Source organism: Penaeus monodon, chromosome 17, assembly GCF_015228065.2.
Source record: "Penaeus monodon isolate SGIC_2016 chromosome 17, NSTDA_Pmon_1, whole genome shotgun sequence".
Taxonomy (NCBI): Eukaryota; Metazoa; Arthropoda; class Malacostraca; order Decapoda; family Penaeidae; genus Penaeus; species Penaeus monodon.
The window spans coordinates 26,034,651-26,041,033 of record NC_051402.1 but is presented as its reverse complement, the minus strand read 5'-3'; positions in this window follow the sequence as shown (position 1 = coordinate 26,041,033).

The following is a 6,383-nucleotide window of genomic DNA, read 5'->3' as shown; positions in this document are numbered from 1 at the left end:
TGGACAATCTGGTGGACAGGACATGTTTGTACATGATTTATTTGTCTTGTCCGCCATCTTGGCAGCAGGCATGACAGTGTCATCCTGTGCTCGGGGTTTTCTTTTGCCACCCGGAGGCACGTAAGGCTTCAGGGTGGCTGCCGTGGTCTGGGCCTTGCACGGGTCGTCAACAGTAAGGTCTGTCTGTGGGGGATTTTGTTTAGATTTTCCATGTACTTGGCAGTGCTCATCCACTCACGCCCCCACCCACCACGGAGTCCAACAAGGGGAAGCTGAGTGCTAGAACCAATGTCAAACAGCAACAGGGGTGATGAGTGAATATACGCAGCCAATTAGCCGATTGCACTGGTACACACGGACGGTGTTGGTACCAACGGCAGCATGATTGCTTGACCCTAGCCTCCCGAGGGAGACCAGCTGATTGACCTGACCGGGCCTGGATCAGGCCGCCTGTCTTGCCAGAATAGAGGACCAAAGAGGCGTGTTGCTAACCGCAGGGCGTACTCGTGCACGGCATCGCTCAACCTCCAGGACTCCCGTCTCCCAGCTCACAAGGGTGCCACGCACGGCAAACACGTGGGTAGGTGTCAACCTCTGGGATTATCCCAGAGGGGATGCCCTTCCACTACAGGACATCATTGATGGGAACACTTCTGCTCCTCCCTCAGTGAGGAAGGGAGCTCTTTCACTTTTTCCAGGCAGTTTCCTCTCCGCTCCTCGGAGGGGACCTGTACCCTTTTTCAAAGTGAATCCCTCTTTCTCTGAAACGCCCAAAGGTTGTTTCACCTCATTGAGAAAAGAGGGGGGTCCTGCACCTGTTCCTGTCAGTTCCTTCATCCCTCTGAAAACAGCCGGCCACAGACTGTTTCATCACAGTGAGGGAGAGGAGCTGACTTTTTTCCAGGCAGTTCTTTTGGCAGGGTGAGTTTAACGTGAATCCCTCTTCTCTCTGAAAACACCAAAGTTTCACCTCAGTGAGAGTAGAGGGGACCTGTACCTGTTCCAGTAAGTTCCTTCATCCCTCTGAAATAGTCAACCACAGACTATTTCATCACAGTGAGGGAGAAAGACTAACTTTTATCCAGGTACTTCCTATCACGGGAACTTGATGTTCTGTCTAGCAGCTGCTATTAGACAGAAACCTGGCTGAAGGCCTGACAAGGGGGCTCTACCTGCCTATCGCCCTATTCGAAAGAAAAGAGTGGCAGTCATCAGATGGTCTGCCAGACCAATCCCTAACAAAAGAATGGCAACTCTATGCACACCGTAAGGCAGGCCTTCTAAGGCCCCCAGACACACCCTCCCTGCGGGAGGTAAAGGTCTGCCCACGTCCGAGCACGCGCCCGAAGATGGGGTCCAGTTCACCAGAAGGTGTGCACAGAGTCATCCTAATGCCGAAAATTCGCATAGGAAAGAGTAGGCTAGTAGGGCACGAAGCTACATGCAAGCACATAGCATCGTGGCATCAAACAATGGGGGGCGCGTCACCGTCCGGTAACGCGGAAGAGCCGAGGTCGAGATTGCATGGGACCGGGCGCGGTGCATCTCTTTAATATGCCCATGCAAAAGCCACACGATCGAGGGATCATGGCATCATGGTAACTCTCTTGGCGTTGCTCGGCTCCACCCGCTGCGCCCCGTCCGCCACCCTTGCCGGAACCGATCATCCCCTCTCTCTGAATCGTCCAATTAAGGACCGATTCACCGCAGGGAGAGAGGGGAGGAGCCTGTTCCTGATTTATCCTGCTGGGTTTTGCGGCTTAAATATGCCAGCCGCGATGTATACTCTCAGGTCAGGCCCGGTGAGCTTCGCGGTGATTGGCGGGAGTCGAATCGCCAAACCGCCTGGACCTGACTCTACCGAGCGTGGAAGCTTGCTTGCTTGAGATGTGCGAAGTTCTGGCTTCGCCCGGGCCTTTTACTTATGGCCCGGCCTGTGTCAGCTTTTTATGGGTGTCTCATTTGTTTGCCTGACACTTGGTGCTTACCGTGGCGGTGGGATTGCCAGCAGGCGCTCCTGTAGCCGTGGTGTAAGCATCTCGCATAATCTCTATACCAGCACGACGGCTGTGTTCTGCGGGCTTTGTCTTAGGAATTGCGTATGCACGCAATTCTCTAAGTAATGTACAAGTGTGGCGTTCGGCTCGCCGCAATGGATGCAACACCTCTCTTCACGTTCTATTGTTTGTATGATCTGCCATGCACAGTGGTAACCTAGGCGCATTCTGTGCAGAATGACTTCGGTACCTCTGTTGTTTATTTCAGAGAGTGCCAGTGGTTCATAGCCTGTGGCATCTGAGTACCAGCTGGCCGAGGGGGAGGATCTCGTTTCCTCTCTGTGAAGCTGCAGGAGGAAGGAGGTGGCCGTCACCGTACACTTCTCCTAAGTAATTTTCGGCTCTGATGTTATTATCATGGGATTAGGGGCATACCCCTGCCGATTTCGGCTAATCTGTCAGCAAGCTCATTACCTCTGATCCTATGTGGCTGGGAACCCCAGTTTATGATGATTCTTCTACCTGTGCAAGAATCCTCTGTGCCAGTGTGAGGATGGTAGTCAGAAGGTAGATATTGTCAGTGGGTGAGTGCTGCTGAAGACAGTCGACGGCTCCTTTGGAGTCTGTGTGTATGACCACGTGTCCTTCCCTCACGGACGCGTGGCTCAGTGCTCCCATGATAGCAACTGCCTCTGCCTGTAGCGAGGAGGCGTTGTCTGTTACCCTCATGGATTTTGTGGCATCCCTTGCTGCGAAGCCGGCGCCTGCAGTGTGGGTCAAGGGATCGACCGATCCATCTGTGTAATATGTTCTGCTCCCCAGAGGGGTGATGGTTGCAATGACCCTCTGGGTTTCTGCCTTTAGGCTAGGCGTACAATATTCGTTCTTTTTGCTTGCCAGTCTCATGACCGAGAACTCTATCGAGGTTTGTGCCCACGGCGGAACTTCGACAAAGTCAGGGTGAGGGGAGTCCATGCCCTTGGCCAGTAGCGGTTCTTTGAGCTGATGGCGTATTAACACCCTGGCTGTGTGAGACAGCCAGGAGTTGTTTGCAAACAGCTTGTTAACTTGTTCTAGGCGTCTGACTATTTTATGTCTTAGGCTTGTGTTCCTGGGAGCCTGGATGACTTTTGATAAGAATTGTGCTGCCGTTAGATCAATTCGTGAGGCCAAGGGGAGAAGGTTTGTCTCCATTAGGAGGTTGAGGACCTTCGCCCACCTTGGGCACCCAGAATGACCCTGGCGGCTTCGTTTTGGACTGTCTCCAGTTGGTCTTTATATTTTCTCTTAATGCCAATCAGAGCGAGGGAGGCATAGTCTACAATGGGCCTGACAGCATGTACATAGAATGATCTTAGTACTCTGTGTCTGGCCCCTATGCGTCTTCCACTCATTGCTCTCATGACAGACAGTCTTGATTTTGTTCGGTCAACCAGGTGCTGGACCTCCTTGCGGAAGGAGAGGGTCCAGTCTATCCTTACCCCAAGGTACAGGTATTTCTGAACCCACTCCAAGTTCATTCCCTGGATTTTCAGACTTGTGCCTTGAACTCTCTGTCTCAGAGCCATGGCTTTGGATTTGGCTGCAGAGATCTTTAGTCCTGTCCTGCAACACTCCTTGGATACCAGGTCCAGACAACGCTGGGCTTTGTTTAGGCAGTGTGGTCCAGTGGAAAGGATAGCGAGATCGTCTGCATAGGAGATGATGTTGCACCCCACTGGGAGGTTTATGTTGAGGATACAGGACATTAATGTTATTAAAAAGGGCTGGACTGAGAACCCCACCCTGTGGCGTTCCATTCTCTAGTGGCATGTGCTGTGATAGGTGACCTTGGAATTTGACTCTGGCTCTTCTATTCGTAAAGTAGTTACTTGTTCGTGTGGGGGTTCCATTTTCCATCGGAGCCGGTTCAGTACCATCCTCTCGGCAGTCTTGGCCAGACAGCTGAGGAGAGAGATGGGGTAGAGTGGAAGTTTCCCAGGACTTGTTGATGAGTTGGAGGAATGCAAGCTCACCTACCAGTCCCAGGTGGGAAATGATGGGGTACGAGATCCCGTCAGAGTCCGGGGCTGTGTTGCAACTGGCTTTATATGAATCTCTTAGTTCCCTCAGAGAAAAGATAACGTCTGAGTTATCGGGTTCGGCTGCCCTTTCTCTGATGTGAGCAAGTCTGTCTGGTTGTAGGCGTTCTTGTCTTGCCCTCAGTTCGGCTGGCAGGCTGTTGCTACTTGTTCTCACAGAGAACTCTTGCGCCAGTCTGTTGGCCTCTGACTGGGGGTCGTGGTGCGTGCATCTCGGGGCTGAGCGGCTGGTGGCTCGCTTGACCCATTGCCATAACTCTGAGAGGGTGGTACGGTGATCGAAGGACTCACACCATTCCAGCCACTTTTCCTGCCTCACTCTGCTGGCAGTTTCCTTGGCATCCCTGACAGCCTCCCTTAGGAGGGCTAGGTTGTCGGGGGTTCATTGCCTTCGGAAATGTTTTCGGCACATATTTACCCTGTGGTTGACCTCCCTAATCTCGTGACTCCTAGACCCAGGCCGAGTTTTGGGTATGGTCAGTGAGGCTACCTCATCAATGGCATTTACAAGTCTGGCTTGTAGCACTTCCACATTTTCGCTTTGTGTGGGTTCATTGCTTCTCAGACAGCGGGCCAAGGCGCTCTGGAAGGCCTGCCAGTTGGCCTTGTCTATTTTCCATCTTGGATTCGGTCGTGGTATTTCGGCTGCGCCGCTATCCATGAGGGTAGTTATAGTGCCATAATGGTCACTAATGACGGTCTCATTGACACGCCAGCCAATCCTCTCCCCAGAGTCACAGTGGCCAGGGTGAGGTCTAGGACCCCTCCTCTGACATGCGTTGGCTCCTGGCTGTTGAGGAGAGCGATCTCAGGGAATGTCTCAAGCACGTTGGCTATGTGATGGCCAGCTGCATCCGGTGCCCTGCAGGGAGCCAGGATGGAGTGGTGTGCATTGAAGTCTCCCCCTATGATCACTCGGTCGTGGCTGTGGAAGCACATACCTGGCTGATGTCTAAGCTACTACAGTGTGGCCGGCTGTACACATTGTACAATTTCAGGGGCCCCCGGCCAGCTGAATCTCGACGGCAAGAGATTCAACATCTCCACAGTGCGGTGCATCGGCTATTGCGGAGCAGGGAATTGTTGCTTTGACCAGGGTGATCAGGCCTCTTTTGCCATCGGTACGTGGCAGCGCGTAGACGTGATACCCGGAGAAGCGAACAGGTTCCGCTGTTAATGTCTCCTGGAGCATGACGATGTCAATGCTCTTTGATCGCACTATTGCGTGGAGGATGGCACTCCTTGAGGAGAAGCCACAGATGTTCCACTGCAGAATACTTAGATTGCGTGCCATGATGTTACTAATTAATAGTTACATCAGAGACATCGTCATATTTGGATTGACAGTCGGAGTCTGACAACTCCATTGTGAGATCCTCACTGCTTGAGGGGTCTCCTTCGGCTGTCAGGCTATCCCTGGGTCCACTGGGGGGTGGAGAGCCTTTGGTAGCTCTGACTTGAAGTGTTTGGCCTTTTCTCTGGCCAGGCTGTTTCTGTGCATTGGCTGGCCTTGCCTGGGCAGGGTCAGCTTGTTCTGATTCAGTTTCTGGCACTGAATCAGCCTGGCTAGGCTCTGCCTGTGAGGGCATGGCCTGGGTTGGAGTGGGGAGGGGAGTCTCGACCTGGGGTGAGGGAGAGGATTGGGCTGTTTTGGCCCTCTCCATCTTCCTTCCCTTTACGCTTGCGACAGTCTGTTTCAATGTCGTCATGGCGATCTCGACTGCCTTCTCCGCCTCTTCCATGGTCCTGGACAAGGATGCTGCCACTGCTGTGACTACAGCAGTCAGCAGGATCGACATGTCCCCCTCATTGAAGAGCATGTGTTCTGGATGTGGGGAGGACCTTGTGGTGCTGTTGGAACCTTTCTTCCTGTGGTTCCTCTGCACTTGTTTTACTTGGGGGAACTCCTGTTTGTCGGAGATCTCCGGTTTCGGCTGGGGGGCGGCTTCCTTCCTCTTAGGAGGTCGGGAAGCTTTTTCGCTTTTGTTCCTCCCCCAGACGTAGGTGCCTGGGGGGGCAGGAACAAAGTCTGGTCGCTTCTTAGCAACCTCTTGCCGTTTGAGGGTTGCCTCTTTCCTGACAGAGCAAGCCAGGCTCCAGGCGTGATGCCTCTTGGCACAGTTAGGACATTTGGCTGTTGTGTCCTTCTTTTCTTCTTTGTATGGCTTAATGCACACCTCGGTGTTGTGTGCCTTGCTACAAACACCACATTTTGGCTTGGCTGTGCAGTTAGCCTGGTGGTGTCCGTACTTCTGGCACTTGAAACACCGGGGCAGGAATGTTCAAAAAGGCCACATAAGTTTTT